Raw genomic sequence first — 17,955 nt, forward strand, 5'->3', positions numbered from 1 at the left:
AGGGGTGGGTGGGAGGGACTTATACCTTATTGACAGTCAATGTGGGAGGGGCTTGTCTATGTGACAACTTTTATTGTACTCATCCTCTCCAACAGACTGTGAACCCTGTAATGTAGCAAAGCTATTACAGAACAGCAATAGAAACGCAACATTCAATGATTCTACTGAGTAACAGTTAATTTAAGGAAATCAGTCAATTGAAATAAATTCCTTAGGCCCTAATCTATGGATTAGGATTCTTCGGTGAACAAAAATATAAACACAACATGTAAAGTGTTGGTCCGATGTTTCATGAGCTGAAATAACAGATCCCAGAAATGTTCCATAAGCACAAAAATCTTATTTATCTCAAATTTTGTGCACAAATTTCTTTACATCCCTGTTAGTAAGCTTTTCTCCTTTGCCAAGATGACCTGACAGGAGTGGCATATCAAGAAGCAGAGTTACAGGCTTTGGTTTTTCCATTTATGTTTTGAGGTTGGACTTTGGCACGTGTAGCCCATTAGCACGTAGGGTTCACGGTTGATGTCACCTCGTTAGCCAGAATGTGTTACACCTGTGCTGGTTGCGTCTCGTTAGAGGGAAGATTTTTCACCTGCGCTGCCCAGGTGGTATTTAGGAGTGGCTTGCCTAGTGACCCAGATGTCTTGAGAGATGGGGCGCGTTAATGCCTTTAGTTGGCGTGCCCTATTTGATTTCTAGAAAAACATTTATTTGTCAGATTTTGTTTTCTTTAAGTTCGTTGTGGGTTTTTCTTTTGTTTGTCTCTTCTTTGGCAAATGTATTGGGTGCTCATGGTGAGTGTTTTTGGTTCCAGTTGTAGTTGCTAGTCAACATACACCCCCTAAAACCCCACCTGTTTTGTTTTTGTTGTTGTCAGTGACTCTTTGTTAGTTCCCCTTCTTGCTTGGGAATGTAACAATGGCATGATCATTACACAGGTGCACCTTGTGCTGGGGAAAACTAAAGGCCACTCTAAAACGGGCAGTTTTGTCAAACAACACAATGCCACAGGTGTCTGAAGTTTTGAGGGAGCATGCAATTGGTATGCTACCTCCAGGAACGTCAACCAGAGCTGTTGCCAGAGAAGTGAATGTTAAATTTTCTACCATATGCCACTTCCGACGTCATTTTAGAGAATTTGGCAGTACGCCCAACCGGCGTCACAACCGCAGACCACATGTATGGCGTCGTGTGGGTATGCGGTTTTCTGATGTCAACGTTGTCAACAGAGTGCTCCATACTGGCTGTGGGGTTATGATATGGGCAGTCATAAGCTACAGTTAACGAACACAATTGCATTTTATCAAAGATAATTTGAATGCATAAAATAACCGTGACGAGCTCCTGAGGCCTATTGTGAGGCCCATTTTGTTAAAGGTACAGTTTGTGACCAATAGATGTGTACAGTTGAAGTCGGAAGTTTAAATACACTCCGGTTGGAGTCATTAAAACTCATTTTTCAACCACTCCACAAATTTCTTGTTAAACTATAGTTTTGGCAAGTCGGTTAGGACATCTGCTTTCTACTTTTTTTTTTCTAACAATTGTTTACAGACCGATAATTTCACTTGTAACTCACTGTATTACAATTTCAGTGGGTCAGAAATGTATATACACTAAGTTAAACAGCTTGGAAAATTCCATGTCATGGCTTTAGAAGCTTCTGATAGGCTAATTGACATAATTTGAGTCAATTGGAGGTGTAAAAAAGCCAGACTACGGTTTGCAACTGTACATGGGGACAAAGATTGTACTTTTTGGAGAAATGTCCTCTGGTCTGATGAAACAAATCAAACTGTTTGGCCATAATGACCATCATTATGTTTGGAGGAAAAAGGGGGATGCTTGCAAGCCGAAGAACACCATCCCAGCCCTGACGCACGGGGTGCTTGTTCTGGGGGTGCTTTGCTGCAGGAGGGACTGGTGCACTTCACAAAATAGATAGAATCATGAGGAGGAAAATTATGTGGATATATTGAAGCAACATCTCAAGACATCAGTCAGAAAGTTAAAGCTTGATTGCAAATGGGTCTTCCAAATGGACAATGACCCCAAGTAAACTTCCAAAGTTGTAGCAAAATGGCTTAAGGACAACAGGGGTTAAGGTATTGGAGTGGCCATCGCAAAGCCCTGACCTCAATCCTATAGAAAATTTGTGGGAAGAACTGAAAAAGCGTGTTTGAGTAAGGAGGCCTACAAACCTGACTCAGTTACACCAGCTCTGTCAGGAGGAATGGGCCAAAATTCACCCAACTTATTGTGGGAAGCGTGCAGAAGTCTACCCGAAATGTTTGACCCAAGTTATACAATTTAAAGGCACTGCTACCAAATACTAATTGAGTGTATGCAAACTTCTGACCTACTGGGAATGTGATGAAAGAAATACAAGCTGAAATAAATAATTCTCTCTACTATTATTCCGACATTTCACATTCTTAAAATAAAGTGGTGATACTAACTGACCTAAGACATGTAATTTTTACTAGGATTAAAATGTCAGGAATTGTTAAAAACGGAGTTTAAATGTATTTGGCTAAGGTGTATGTAAACGTCCGACTTCAATTGTATCTGTATTTCCAGTCATGTGAAATCCATAGATTAGGACCTAATGAATTTTTTTAAATGGACTAATTTCTTCATATGACATGTAACTCAGTAAAATCAATGAAATTGTTGCGTGTTGCATTCATCTTTTTGTTCATTATAATGTTTACATTCTGTCACAAGGAGCACATGTTCAACTTCATAAAAAACACGCATGTCAAATGGTCCCGTACAGTCAAAATCGTGTTTTTAATTAAATGATATGATATTTGGATGAAACCAGATCAAAGTAGGATGACCAAAAATAACTGTTGCTGCTACATTGATGAAGTTTGATCATAAAGTGAGTGGTCCCCTCTCCCATGTCAAACACGTGGATTCAGGGAGTATTATTAATACAGCAACAACGTCTTTATGTGTGCAGCAGAGAGTGGCAATTGAACATTTCAATTGTTGAAACATTTCTAGCCCGTCTATCTGTGGGTAACAGAGTTGACATGTTATGCTCAATCAACCCTCTCAATTATCCATCACGAAACACAGAAAATGACCCAAAACGGTAGAACCAGCTCAACCACTATTTAACTATTAGATGTTCAATGTTTCTTTAAAAACATTTTTTTAAAGAAGTTTCAACATATTAAAATGAGAATTCTGTTTATGTAACAGGGTTGACCTTAAAATCTCCAGAAATGACTTTGTCAAAGCTACAAAATAACCAGGACTTTACACTTATAGTGAAAACAAAGTATTTTGGGGGTTAACAGAGGGACATGTCAAAACGCTGAATTTTGGTACTTTAGTAAGTCTTTATTCATATTGAAAATCTGATTTATTGACTTCTCTATGTGGTCTATAGTAAAGGGCACTTACTTTAATATAGCAGGCTTTTAAAATGACATATTGGTGCACAATTTCTCTTAAAATATCAAAAAATACCATATACAGTCTGAGAGTGACATTCATATTGACACCCAAATAAGTAACACTTTTTTTACAGGCCACTCATTGTCGTCAGTTTTCACACACAAAAAAACAAATTGTACTGTTTCTGCCTTGTAACTTGTAACTGGTCATTTCTGTGTTACATGTGACAGAGCTCTGACTATAAGTTCATTGCCACTGAGTCAGGAAATGGTTATGAGCCAGAGGGATAAGGCTTTAGTCTGACCCCAACTATTTTACCCACCTACACATTCTCGCAGTATTCAAGGAATGTTCATTCAAGCTATTTCCAATACCAGTTTTTAGAACCAGATGTCAATGATAGGCCTATTTTAGGATTCAGCACCATTCAGCATCATTACTGCTCAGCAAAAGTCATCGTAAGGCCGGGATTTAATCCGATCGTGCTTTGTCCACATAAACAATAAACGCTGCATATTTCGGCTCAATCGGAAATCACCTTTCAATGGTTCATTATTCAAATCCAGTGGGACTAAATCCGGGCTAAACCATAAATTGTTTGGGATACCCAACTGATGATTGGCTCTCGGTTGCAGAAGCATGCTGTGATGGTCTCATTTTTTATTCACTGCAATTAAAAACATTGGTTTTGATTGCCAATCTGTGCCCATGCATAGAACACTCATACACAGAACACTCATGCACAGAACACTCATACACAGAACACATGCACAGAACATTCATGCACAGAACACTCATGCACAGAACACTCATGCATAGAACATTTGAATCATTTTGTGATCCATCCCATTCTTCTGAAGCAACCTCAGGTCTTAACAACCTGCCACATAGTTCATCTAATTAGTCAAAGACTAAATAGTCCAGAAGTTAGTAATCTGAAGTCAAGCAATGTCTCAGAAATATATTTTATTTATTTATATATATACATTTTATTAGAATTAGCTCTAGTCTTGACGTAATTTAAGATATATTATGATTCAGAGTTAGTCAGACTTTTTCAGACAACACTCACTGCAACATGTCCAGAATTTAAAATAGGCAGTTCATTTTCTGTGGTTATGACAACGGCACGTTAAGTGCTCTATTATGTACTGTGGATGTATTTTAAACAGGCGATAAGAAGCGGTGAACGTGCCAAATGAGATGCGTGGCCAGTCTGCACAGTTTCCACTAAATAAAAGTGATTTGAAACCAAATTGCACTTCGTTTCTAAAATGTGGAGATTTAAAAAGAAAAGAAAAACAACATTTTTCTTATTTCAATAGGTTGTATTGTGCATAACAAATTCAATTTACTTAATCAATCAATCAATCAATCAATCAATCAAATATATTTATAAAGACCTTTGTACATAAGCAGTTGTCACAAAGTGCTCCACAGTAACCCATCCCAGAATTATTCTGTTGAACAAGGCAGCGTAAATTGAAGGCAAGCCAATGTGTTCACTAGTAATTTGCCCAAAGTTGTTGAAAATATTTTAGTTGCATTTTGGTGGGCATACAGTACTAGTCAAAAGTTTGGACACACCTACTCATTAAATGGCTTTTCTTTATTTTAACTATTTTCTACATCATAGAACAAGAGTGAAGACATCAAAACTATGAAATAACACATATGGAATCATGTAATAACCAAAAAAGTGTTTAGCAAATCTAAATATGTTTAATAGTAGCCACCCTTTGACTTGATGACAGCTTTGCACACTTGGCATTCTCTCAACCAGCTTCATAAGGCAGTCACCTGAAATGCATTTCAATTTACAAATGTGCCTTGTTAAAAGTACATTTGTGGAATTTCTTTCCTTCATAATGTGTTTGAGCCAATCAGTTGTGTTGTGACAAGGTGGGATGGAACTTTGAAAGTTTCTTCAAGTGCAGTCGCAAAAACCATCAAGCGCTATAATGAAACTGGCTCTCATGAGGACCACCACAGGAAAGGAAGAACCAGAGTTACCTCTGCTGCAGAGGATAAGTTCATTAGAGTTTACCAGCCTCAGATATTGCAGCCCAAATAAATGCTTTCCACAGTTTAAGTAACAGACACATCTCAACTCTCAGCATCAACTGTTCAGAGGAGGCTGCGTGAATCAGGCCTTCATGGTTGATTTTCTGCAAAGAAACCACTACTAAATGACACTAGTAAGAAGAAGAGACTTGATTGGGCCAAGAAACACAAGCAATGGACATTAGACCGGTGGAAGTATGTCCAAATGAGTCCAAATGTAAGATTTCTGGTTCCAACTGCTGTGTCTTTGTGAGACGCAGAGTAGGTGATTCCCATCGTGAAGCATGGAGGAGGTGGTGTGTGGGTGCTTTTCTGGTGACACTGTATGTGATTTATTTAGAATTCAAGGTACACTTAACCAGCATGGCTACCACATAATTTTGTAGCGATACACCATCCAATCTGCTTTGCGCTTAGTGGGACTATCATTTGCTTTTCAACAGGATAATGACCCACCACACCTCCAGGCTGTGTAAGGGCTATTTGATTAAGAAGGAGAGTGATGGAGTGCTGCATCAGGTGACCTGGCCTCCACAATCACCCGACCTCAATTGAGATGGTTTGGGATGAGTTGAACCGCAAAGTGAAGGAAAAGCAGCCAACACATACTCAGTATATGAGGGAACTCCTTCAATACTGTTGGAAAAGCACTCCAGGTGGAGCTGGTTGAGAGAATGCCAAATGTGCAAAGCCGTCATCAAGTCAAAGGGTGGCTACTTTGAAGAATCTAAAATCTAAAATACATTTTGATTGGTTTAGCACTTTAACCACATCCATGTATTGGAAGGAATATCCTAAATGTTCATCACGGATAGCAGAACCTAACACTTTAGAAACACATTTCTGAAGTAAATAACTGTAGAAGCGATCATAGAATGTATCATCTTGGTGGAGCAGCTGTTGTGATCAAGGTGGAGCATCTTGAAAAGAGCATTTGCACCGCCGGTATGTGTTGCATTCTCAGAGTCAACAGCTATTTTCATTTATTTTAACATGATCAGCATCCACTCAGAACATGTTCCCTACATCCAAATCCCATTGAAGAACAAGCAACAGTCGTCAATGGTGGAACGAAAATGAGCAAAGTCACTCCTAGCCACGACACACGCTCTGAAAGGAATATCTAAAATCTTCATCATTATTTCTTCATTACAAGATTTAGTTGAGGTTTAGGGTTTAGTGAATGATTTGTCCTAAATACAAAATGCTTTTTGTTTTTGAAATATTTATGACTAACTTATTCCTTGCCATCCATTCTGAAACGAACCGCAGCTCTTAAGTGTTGCAGTGATTTCACTCGCTGCAGTAGCTGATGTGTATAGTGTTGAGTCATCCGCATACATAGGCACATTGGCTTTGCTCAGGGCCAGTGGCATGTCATTAGTATAAAAATAAATAAGAGGCCTAGAACGCTACCCTGGGGAATTCCTGATTCTACCTTGATTATGTTGGAGAGGCCTCCATTAAAGAACACCCTCTGTGTTCTGTTAGAGAGGTAAATCTTTATCCACAATATAGCAGGGGGTGTAAATCCATAGCACATACGTTTTTCCATCAGCAGACTATGATCGATGTCAATAGCCGCACTGAAGTCTAACAAAACAGCTCCCACAATTTTTTATCATAAATTTCTCTCAGCCAATCATCAATAATTTGTGCCAAGTGCCATGCTTATTGAATGTCCTTCCCTATAAGCGTGCTGAAAGTCTGTTCTCAAAGTTTACTAAGAGTTGGTAACAGGTTCATTGGTCAGTGGTATTTGAGCCAGTACAAGGGGCTTAACTATTCTTGCGTAGTTGAATTACTTTTGCTTCCCTCCAGGCCTGAGGGCACACACTTTCTAGTAGGCTTAGATAGAAAATATTGCAAATAGGAGTGGCAATATCGACCGCTATTATTCCATCCAAGTTGTCAGACCCGGGTGGCTTGTCATTGTTAATAGACAACAATACCTTTTTTTTCAAAATTCTAAATAATTTGATCAGTTATATTTGGATTTGTAGTGTCAGCATTTGTTGCTCACATGTCATGCCTATGTTTGCTAATCTTGCCAATGAAAAAAATAATTAAAGTAATTGCCAATATCAGTGGCTTTTGTGATGAATGAGGCATCTGATTCAATGTATGATGGAGCTGAGTTTGTCTTTTTGCCCGAAATTTTATTTAAGATGCTCCAAAGCTTTTTACTATCATTCTTTGAATCTTTTTTCTTTGTTTCATAATATAGTTTATTTTTCTTTTGATTCAGTTTAGTCACATGATTTCTCAATTTGCAGTATGTTTGCCAATCTGTTGTGCAGCCAGATTTATGTCCCATTCTTTTACCTCATCCCTCTCAACCATTCAATTTTTTAATTCCTCTACAATCCATGGGGATTTAATAGTTTTTACAGTCATTTTCTTAATTGGTGCATGCTTATTAGTAACTGGAATAAGACATTTCATAAATATGTCAAGTGCAGTGTCTGGTTGCGCCTCATTACACACCACAGACCAACAAATATTCTTTACATCAACAACATAGCAATCACTACACAACTTATTGTATGACCTCCTATTCAGTATATTTGGCCCAGCCTTTGGAACTTTGGTTTTCCTAAATATGGCTATTATATTGTGATCACTACATCCAATGGATTTGGATACTGCTTTAAAGCAAATTTCTGCAGTAATTGGTAAAGATGTGATCAATAAAATGTTTGATGATTTAACTTCTGTGCTGTTTGTAACTACCCTGATACAGTAGGTTGACTGATAACCTGAACCAGGTTGCAGGCACAAGTTACAGTTTGAAGCTATTTCTTGAGTGTGAAGTTTGATGAAAGCAAGTCCATATTTAAATCACCCAGAAAATATACCTCTCTGTCGATATCACATATATTATCAAGCATTTCACAAATGTTATCCAGATACTGACTGTTATCACTTGGTGGTCTATAGCAGCTTCCCACAAGAATGGCCTTTAGGTGAGGAAGATGAACTTGTAACAATATTACTTCAATATTATTTAACATGAGCACCATTTTAAGATTTACAGGAAAGTGGTTCTGAATATAAATGGCAACACCTCCACCATTGGCATTTCTATATTTTCTGTAGATGTTATAACCATGTATTTCTACCACTGTATCATCAAAGGTATTATCTAAGTGATTTTCAGAAATTATGAATGTCATCTGTTACAAGCAAATTTTTGATGTCATGAACTTTGTTTCTTAAACTACATATGTTAATGTGGGCTATTTTTAGCACTGTTCTGAGATGTTTGATTATTTTCATTGGTTTACTGGGAAGCCTAGCAGAAGTAGACATGCTGATCTTAATTATGTTAGTGCAGGGTGAGATGCACACCGCCTCAGGGCTAACAGATTAACTCTGGTTCAAAGGCACATAATTACAGCATACAATAGCTGTAGAATCAGCAGAGGCATTCAGGGCAGTTAGAGCGACATAAATTAGGTCACCCTACATTGGATATTCCAACATCCCCAGGATAATGTACATTTGCTGAAGCATTACGACAACTCAGTGACACAACGGTAGGGATTAACTGATCTGATCTAGTTTTGGGTCATTGATAAGTCATTGAAATAGTAAATAAATAAATAACATGATCGCTGAAAGTATAGTTTTCATTCACGTACATTGAAGAACAAGGAACAGTCATCAAAGGTGGAAGAAAAATGAGCAAAGTAATTTCTAACCACCAAATTCATGCTCTGAACGGGAATATCTTGAATCGTCATCATGGATAGCGAGATCTACCACTTTAGTCACACATTTCTCAAGGTGGTTAAAATAATTTATTTACAATCAATACCATTCACACTTTACAAAATCATATCTATCATTCATTCTTAATTACTTACTTTTATTTACAAAACCAAATCACCAAACACCAAACAAAAACAAACCTCAGGGGAGCATCGTCCCTCCCCGTCATACCTAACCAATACCTAACCCTTTCCCTATCTTTCCTATCTCCCCTTCCCTAATCTATCCCTTACCAAACTCACTCTAACACTCCCAGCCCTAAACCCCCTTTCCACCTCTCCCGTGCCGCATGCTTCCCCCACTTCCTCTCCTCCCTCTTCATCCTCCCCTCAAATCACCTTCCACCCTTCTCACTATCCCTTCCACCCCCAATCTCTCCCTGTCTTGACAAAATTCTTCCTGGCTTCCCACAGTCCCTTTTAAAGAGACTCATGAGAAGCCAGAGCTGAAAAAACCTGTCCCTATCCGTTCCCTTTGCTCTCCCTACGCCTCTTCTAGCCTAGCCCATGTCAAAACAAAATCACTCCTAAACACACCTAGCATCACCCGTGCCCTAGCCCAGACTAGTCCGGCAAGGCACAGTCCCAAAAGACATGGCGCACAGTCTCCTCCCTGCCACAAGAGGATCTTGAACAGGTGGACAGGTGGGGATTGCACCAAACTATACCGGTACAAGATGGAACTATACCGGCAAGCGCTTATGAAGGCTCAACCAATTCAGGTCCTTGAGCCCGTTGTCCAGGCCCCGCGCCTGCACTCCCTCCCAGACCACTGACGAGATGCCCGCTACAGGCGCAGGACTCCCTGCCTGCCTGACCTCCTCGTAACAGGTGCCTGTGGTCTAAACCTACTCGGGCAACTTCAACCTCTGGGTGCCACGCAGCCACTTGGCCGCATGGCCTAAAGTGCCACGGCAGCTGTTCCGCCCGAGGATTTTGTTGAAGACCACACCATTACGTGTTTTCGCCTATAGACGAGAAGAACACCCATCAGGATTTGGTAACCGGACGGGTGTATCAAGAGCTGAGCTGCTCCGATTAACAAGAAAGGGGCTGAGATAGAGCTGTGTTTGTGAGACAAAGATGGACCCCCTACCTGCCCTCCCGGACAAGAAAAAACATCTGAGTCCAGCTTCAGAAATGTTTGAATTACAAACTACTAAAAGCTATCTATGGGACAGATCATGAACGTGCCCTGTAACATGACCCACTGCACCTGCCACTCCACATAAAACTGAAACACAAGCCTCACTAGAGGCCTCCTCAGGTTGTCCTGCAATGGGTAGATGTATGCCAAATACATTTTGAAGCAACACATCCACCTTTAGGACCAGGACTTTGCCCATAAAAGACAAATACCTAGCCTTCCACATTGCTAGCTTCCTCTGTACCAATAAGGATTTGGGAGACATGTTCCAGTTTAGCGTACATGCTGAACATCCAGGTCTCAGAAATATTCCCTTCATCCGTTCTGAAGGGCCCCTCATCAAAGGTGGAGAAACCCCCAGGCAAATCATTTCTAACCGCCATCTTCAAGACTTGAACGTTCAGAACTATCTTCGGGTTCCCCAAATGGTCATCATGGAAGATGATCTAGGGACTTTAGACACACATTTCTTGTCAAGCACTATAGAAATGATCCTTGCACAACAGTATAGTCTTGGTGCATAAGTTGTTGTCATCAAGGTGGAGCCCATCTTCCAGGGATCAAAAGCCTTCCACCCCTGTGTCTGCCCTAATTCTCAGCATCCCAGTTGCTCCATGTACAGTATGAATTAGGAGAAGTGGGCATCCTGCCTGACCCCAGACGAGCTGGTCAAAAGGTAAAATATGACTAATTTTGGTGGACACCCCATCCACATTTCAAAGTACGGATCCATTTTATAAACTTCTCCCCAAATCCTGTTTTAGCTAACACCCTGAATGACCAAAGATCTTTTCACGCATCAGTGGTAAAGAGTTAGTCTGTGTGATTAACGGGGCTGAGATAAAGGCAGCCCTGTGTTTGTGAGACAAAGATGGATTCCCTGAAGATGCCCAGGCCCGGATCTTTTTTACAAAAACATCTGTAGAGTCAGAATGGTTTGAATTACAAACTACTAAAAGCTATCTAAGAATCTTGAGACTCTATCGAACATGCATGGTCACATGTTTTGCTCTATGATGCTCAAGCTCATAAAAGTTGTTTACAAGGTTCTTCTTATAAAGTCAAAGGTTGACTGAAACCAAAATGCCATTAAAACCTTCATTTTGAAGCAAAATATCAAGGCTGGACATTCAAGACCAGAAAACTGGAAAAGATTATGCTGGGGTCTCAAAACTGATTCAAGAGATTTTAAACTCATAAGGATTTGGGACCATCCATCCCAGTAGTTTTTATTGTACATGGTTAACATCCACTCAGAACATATTCCCTTCATCCACGTTCATTGAAGAACAAGGAACAGTCATCAAAGGTGGAAGAAAAATGAGCAAAGTCATTTCTAACCACCAAATTCATGCTCTGAACGGGAATATCTTGAATCGTCATCATGGATAGCGAGATCTACCACTTTAGACACACATTTCTCAAGTAAAGCACTATAGAAATGATCCCTGAAAGTATAGTCTTGGTGCATAAGTTGTTGTGATCAAGGTGGAGCATCTTGAAAAGAGCATTTGCACCACCGGTTTGTGTTGCATTCTCAGCATCAACAGTTGTTGCAATCAAATTATGTTAATTATGGAGAATTGCTAGGTTCCTCAAATGAGAAATATGGTCAACGATGCTGGTTGCCAACAGGTAAAATATGACCTAATGTTGGTGGACAGCCATCCATATTTCAAAGCCGGTTATTTTGTTGAAGTCTACCCCCGTTTAAACATTGTGTGTTTTAGCTATAGACGTATGGGTTGTACCATCAGATTTGTCTTTGTCTTCCGCATCCAGTGGTACCAAGAGTTAGTCTGTGTGATTAACGGGGCTGAGATAGAGCTGTGTTTGTGAGACAAAGATGGATTCGAAGGTGCCCAGGCCCGGGTTTTTTTACAAAAACATCTGTAGAGTCAGAATGGTTTGAATTACAAACTACTAAAAGCTATCTATGAAAAGCTGAGACTCTATAGAACATGCACATGTAACATGTTTTGCTCTATGATGCTCACAAGCTACATAAAAGTTGTTAGAAAGTACAAGGTTCTTCTACGTATGAAGGTCAAAGGTTGTCCTGAAAGGAAAATGTTTAAACACCTCATTTTGAAGCAAAATATAAGGGCTGGACATGGAGATCAACGAAAGCCAGAAAACTGAAAAGATTATTGCTGGGGTCTCAGGACTGATTCAAGAGATTTTATTTTACTAACGATAAGGATTTGGGAGACATTTCAGTAGTTTTTATTGTACATGGTTAACATCCACTCAGAACATATTCCCTTCATCCATGTTCATTGAAGAACAAGGAACAGTCATCAAAGGTGGAAGAAAAATGAGCAAAGTCATTTCTAACCACCAAATTCATGCTCTGAACGGGAATATCTTGAATCGTCATCATGGATAGCGAGATCTACCACTTTAGTCACACATTTCTCAAGTAAAGCACTATAGAAATGATCCCTGAAAGTATAGTCTTGGTGCATAAGTTGTTGTGATCAAGGTGGAGCATCTTGAAAAGAGCATTTGCACCACCGGTTTGTGTTGCATTCTCAGCATCAACAGTTGTTGCAATCAAATTATGTTAATTATGGAGAATTGCTAGGTTCCTCAAATGAGAAATATGGTCAACGATGCTGGTTGCCAACAGGTAAAATATGACCTAATGTTGGTGGACAGCCATCCATATTTCAAAGGCGGTTATTTTTGTTGAAGTCTACCCCCGTTTAAACATTGTGTGTTTTAGCTATAGACGTATGGGTTGTACCATCAGATTTGTCTTTGTCTTCCGCATCCAGTGGTACCAAGAGTTAGTCTGTGTGATTAACGGGGGCTGAGATAGAGCTGTGTTTGTGAGACAAAGATGGATTCGAAGGTGCCCAGGCCCGGGTCTTTTTTTTTACAAAAACATCTGTAGAGTCAGAATGGTTTGAATTACAAACTACTAAAAGCTATCTATGAAAAGCTGAGACTCTATAGAACATGCACATGTAACATGTTTTGCTCTATGATGCTCACAAGCTACATAAAAGTTGTTAGAAAGTACAAGGTTCTTCTACGTATGAAGGTCAAAGGTTGTCCTGAAAGGAAAATGTTAAAACACCTCATTTTGAAGCAAAATATAAGGGCTGGACATGGAGATCAACGAAAGCCAGAAAACTGAAAAGATTATTGCTGGGGTCTCAGGACTGATTCAAGAGATTTTATTTTACTAACAATAAGGATTTGGGAGACATTTCAGTAGTTTTTATTGTACATGGTTAACATCCACTCAGAACATATTCCCTTCATCCACGTTCATTGAAGAACAAGGAACAGTCATCAAAGGTGGAAGAAAAATGAGCAAAGTCATTTCTAACCACCAAATTCATGCTCTGAACGGGAATATCTTGAATCGTCATCATGGATAGCGAGATCTACCACTTTAGTCACACATTTCTCAAGTAAAGCACTATAGAAATGATCCCTGAAAGTATAGTCTTGGTGCATAAGTTGTTGTGATCAAGGTGGAGCATCTTGAAAAGAGCATTTGCACCACCGGTTTGTGTTGCATTCTCAGCATCAACAGTTGTTGCAATCAAATTATGTTAATTATGGAGAATTGCTAGGTTCCTCAAATGAGAAATATGGTCAACGATGCTGGTTGCCAACAGGTAAAATATGACCTAATGTTGGTGGACAGCCATCCATATTTCAAAGCCGGTTATTTTTGTTGAAGTCTACCCCCGTTTAAACATTGTGTGTTTTAGCTATAGACGTATGGGTTGTACCATCAGATTTGTCTTTGTCTTCCGCATCCAGTGGTACCAAGAGTTAGTCTGTGTGATTAACGGGGCTGAGATAGAGCTGTGTTTGTGAGACAAAGATGGATTCCGAAGGTGCCCAGGCCCGGTCTTTTTTACAAAAACATCTGTAGAGTCAGAATGGTTTGAATTACAAACTACTAAAAGCTATCTATGAAAAGCTGAGACTCTATAGAACATGCACATGTAACATGTTTTGCTCTATGATGCTCACAAGCTACATAAAAGTTGTTAGAAAGTACAAGGTTCTTCTACGTATGAAGGTCAAAGGTTGTCCTGAAAGGAAAATGTTTAAAACACCTCATTTTGAAGCAAAATATAAGGGCTGGACATGGAGATCAACGAAAGCCAGAAAACTGAAAAGATTATTGCTGGGGTCTCAGGACTGATTCAAGAGATTTTATTTTACTAACAATAAGGATTTGGGAGACATTTCAGTAGTTTTTATTGTACATGGTTAACATCCACTCAGAACATATTCCCTTCATCCACGTTCATTGAAGAACAAGGAACAGTCATCAAAGGTGGAAGAAAAATGAGCAAAGTCATTTCTAACCACCAGATTCATGCTCTGAACGGGAATATCTTGAATCGTCATCATGGATAGCGAGATCTACCACTTTAGACACACATTTCTCAAGTAAAGCACTATAGAAATGATCCCTGAAAGTATAGTCTTGGTGCATAAGTTGTTGTGATCAAGGTGGAGCATCTTGAAAAGAGCATTTGCACCACCGGTTTGTGTTGCATTCTCAGCATCAACAGTTGTTGCAATCAAATTATGTTAATTATGGAGAATTGCTAGGTTCCTCAAATGAGAAATATGGTCAACGATGCTGGTTGCCAACAGGTAAAATATGACCTAATGTTGGTGGACAGCCATCCATATTTCAAAGGCGGTTATTTTTGTTGAAGTCTACCCCCGTTTAAACATTGTGTGTTTTAGCTATAGACGTATGGGTTGTACCATCAGATTTGTCTTTGTCTTCCGCATCCAGTGGTACCAAGAGTTAGTCTGTGTGATTAACGGGGGCTGAGATAGAGCTGTGTTTGTGAGACAAAGATGGATTCCGAAGGTGCCCAGGCCCCGGTCTTTTTTTTACAAAAACATCTGTAGAGTCAGAATGGTTTGAATTACAAACTACTAAAAGCTATCTATGAAAAGCTGAGACTCTATAGAACATGCACATGTAACATGTTTTGCTCTATGATGCTCACAAGCTACATAAAAGTTGTTAGAAAGTACAAGGTTCTTCTACGTATGAAGGTCAAAGGTTGTCCTGAAAGGAAAATGTTAAAACACCTCATTTTGAAGCAAAATATAAGGGCTGGACATGGAGATCAACGAAAGCCAGAAAACTGAAAAGATTATTGCTGGGGTCTCAGGACTGATTCAAGAGATTTTATTTCACTAACAATAAGGATTTGGGAGACATTTCAGTAGTTTTTATTGTACATGGTTAACATCCACTCAGAACATATTCCCTTCATCCACGTTCATTGAAGAACAAGGAACAGTCATCAAAGGTGGAAGAAAAATGAGCAAAGTCATTTCTAACCACCAGATTCATGCTCTGAACGGGAATATCTTGAATCGTCATCATGGATAGCGAGATCTACCACTTTAGACACACATTTCTCAAGTAAAGCACTATAGAAATGATCCCTGAAAGTATAGTCTTGGTGCATAAGTTGTTGTGATCAAGGTGGAGCATCTTGAAAAGAGCATTTGCACCACCGGTTTGTGTTGCATTCTCAGCATCAACAGTTGTTGCAATCAAATTATGTTAATTATGGAGAATTGCTAGGTTCCTCAAATGAGAAATATGGTCAACGATGCTGGTTGCCAACAGGTAAAATATGACCTAATGTTGGTGGACAGCCATCCATATTTCAAAGCCGGTTATTTTTGTTGAAGTCTACCCCCGTTTAAACATTGTGTGTTTTAGCTATAGACGTATGGGTTGTACCATCAGATTTGTCTTTGTCTTCCGCATCCAGTGGTACCAAGAGTTAGTCTGTGTGATTAACGGGGGCTGAGATAGAGCTGTGTTTGTGAGACAAAGATGGATTCCGAAGGTGCCCAGGCCCGGGTCTTTTTTTTACAAAAACATCTGTAGAGTCAGAATGGTTTGAATTACAAACTACTAAAAGCTATCTATGAAAAGCTGAGACTCTATAGAACATGCACATGTAACATGTTTTGCTCTATGATGCTCACAAGCTACATAAAAGTTGTTAGAAAGTACAAGGTTCTTCTACGTATGAAGGTCAAAGGTTGTCCTGAAAGGAAAATGTTTAAACACCTCATTTTGAAGCAAAATATAAGGGCTGGACATGGAGATCAACGAAAGCCAGAAAACTGAAAAGATTATTGCTGGGGTCTCAGGACTGATTCAAGAGATTTTATTTCACTAACAATAAGGATTTGGGAGACATTTCAGTAGTTTTTATTGTACATGGTTAACATCCACTCAGAACATATTCCCTTCATCCACGTTCATTGAAGAACAAGGAACAGTCATCAAAGGTGGAAGAAAAATGAGCAAAGTCATTTCTAACCACCAGATTCATGCTCTGAACGGGAATATCTTGAATCGTCATCATGGATAGCGAGATCTACCACTTTAGACACACATTTCTCAAGTAAAGCACTATAGAAATGATCCCTGAAAGTATAGTCTTGGTGCATAAGTTGTTGTGATCAAGGTGGAGCATCTTGAAAAGAGCATTTGCACCACCGGTTTGTGTTGCATTCTCAGCATCAACAGTTGTTGCAATCAAATTATGTTAATTATGGAGAATTGCTAGGTTCCTCAAATGAGAAATATGGTCAACGATGCTGGTTGCCAACAGGTAAAATATGACCTAATGTTGGTGGACAGTCATCCATATTTCAAAGCCGGTTATTTTTGTTGAAGTCTACCCCCGTTTAAACATTGTGTGTTTTAGCTATAGACGTATGGGTTGTACCATCAGATTTGTCTTTGTCTTCCGCATCCAGTGGTACCAAGAGTTAGTCTGTGTGATTAACGGGGGCTGAGATAGAGCTGTGTTTGTGAGACAAAGATGGATTCCGAAGGTGCCCAGGCCCGGGTCTTTTTTTTACAAAAACATCTGTAGAGTCAGAATGGTTTGAATTACAAACTACTAAAAGCTATCTATGAAAAGCTGAGACTCTATAGAACATGCACATGTAACATGTTTTGCTCTATGATGCTCACAAGCTACATAAAAGTTGTTAGAAAGTACAAGGTTCTTCTACGTATGAAGGTCAAAGGTTGTCCTGAAAGGAAAATGTTTAAACACCTCATTTTGAAGCAAAATATAAGGGCTGGACATGGAGATCAACGAAAGCCAGAAAACTGAAAAGATTATTGCTGGGGTCTCAGGACTGATTCAAGAGATTTTATTTTACTAACGATAAGGATTTGGGAGACATTTCAGTAGTTTTTATTGTACATGGTTAACATCCACTCAGAACATATTCCCTTCATCCACGTTCATTGAAGAACAAGGAACAGTCATCAAAGGTGGAAGAAAAATGAGCAAAGTCATTTCTAACCACCAAATTCATGCTCTGAACGGGAATATCTTGAATCGTCATCATGGATAGCGAGATCTACCACTTTAGACACACATTTCTCAAGTAAAGCACTATAGAAATGATCCCTGAAAGTATAGTCTTGGTGCATAAGTTGTTGTGATCAAGGTGGAGCATCTTGAAAAGAGCATTTGCACCACCGGTTTGTGTTGCATTCTCAGCATCAAC

General features: G+C 39.4%; 8 non-coding genes and 2 pseudogenes across 8 annotated transcripts; all 10 read right to left on the reverse strand.

The window, feature by feature from the left end:
• Positions 1 to 6,484: 6,484 nt before the first annotated feature.
• On the reverse strand, positions 6,485 to 6,673 carry LOC115145538 (small nucleolar RNA U3; annotated as a pseudogene).
• A 2,436-nt stretch (positions 6,674 to 9,109) lies between these two features.
• On the reverse strand, positions 9,110 to 9,301 carry LOC115145537 (small nucleolar RNA U3; annotated as a pseudogene).
• A 1,389-nt stretch (positions 9,302 to 10,690) lies between these two features.
• On the reverse strand, positions 10,691 to 10,913 carry LOC135561479 (small nucleolar RNA U3). Its single transcript, XR_010459497.1, has one exon. It is a non-coding gene; the product is annotated as a small nucleolar RNA U3 (small nucleolar RNA).
• A 733-nt stretch (positions 10,914 to 11,646) lies between these two features.
• Positions 11,647 to 11,862, reverse strand: LOC135561502 (small nucleolar RNA U3). The gene has a single exon (XR_010459520.1). It is a non-coding gene; the product is annotated as a small nucleolar RNA U3 (small nucleolar RNA).
• Positions 11,863 to 12,643: 781 nt separating this feature from the next.
• Positions 12,644 to 12,859, reverse strand: LOC135561519 (small nucleolar RNA U3). Its single transcript, XR_010459537.1, has one exon. It is a non-coding gene; the product is annotated as a small nucleolar RNA U3 (small nucleolar RNA).
• A 787-nt stretch (positions 12,860 to 13,646) lies between these two features.
• Positions 13,647 to 13,862, reverse strand: LOC135561470 (small nucleolar RNA U3). Its single transcript, XR_010459489.1, has one exon. It is a non-coding gene; the product is annotated as a small nucleolar RNA U3 (small nucleolar RNA).
• Positions 13,863 to 14,646: 784 nt separating this feature from the next.
• Positions 14,647 to 14,862, reverse strand: LOC135561486 (small nucleolar RNA U3). The gene has a single exon (XR_010459504.1). It is a non-coding gene; the product is annotated as a small nucleolar RNA U3 (small nucleolar RNA).
• Positions 14,863 to 15,649: 787 nt separating this feature from the next.
• Positions 15,650 to 15,865, reverse strand: LOC135561487 (small nucleolar RNA U3). The gene has a single exon (XR_010459505.1). It is a non-coding gene; the product is annotated as a small nucleolar RNA U3 (small nucleolar RNA).
• Positions 15,866 to 16,652: 787 nt separating this feature from the next.
• LOC135561488 (small nucleolar RNA U3) lies at positions 16,653 to 16,868 on the reverse strand. Its single transcript, XR_010459506.1, has one exon. It is a non-coding gene; the product is annotated as a small nucleolar RNA U3 (small nucleolar RNA).
• A 787-nt stretch (positions 16,869 to 17,655) lies between these two features.
• On the reverse strand, positions 17,656 to 17,871 carry LOC135561503 (small nucleolar RNA U3). Its single transcript, XR_010459521.1, has one exon. It is a non-coding gene; the product is annotated as a small nucleolar RNA U3 (small nucleolar RNA).
• Positions 17,872 to 17,955: the final 84 nt, after the last annotated feature.

This window comes from Oncorhynchus nerka, linkage group LG17 (genome assembly GCF_034236695.1).
Source record: "Oncorhynchus nerka isolate Pitt River linkage group LG17, Oner_Uvic_2.0, whole genome shotgun sequence".
NCBI classification, from domain to species: Eukaryota; Metazoa; Chordata; class Actinopteri; order Salmoniformes; family Salmonidae; genus Oncorhynchus; species Oncorhynchus nerka.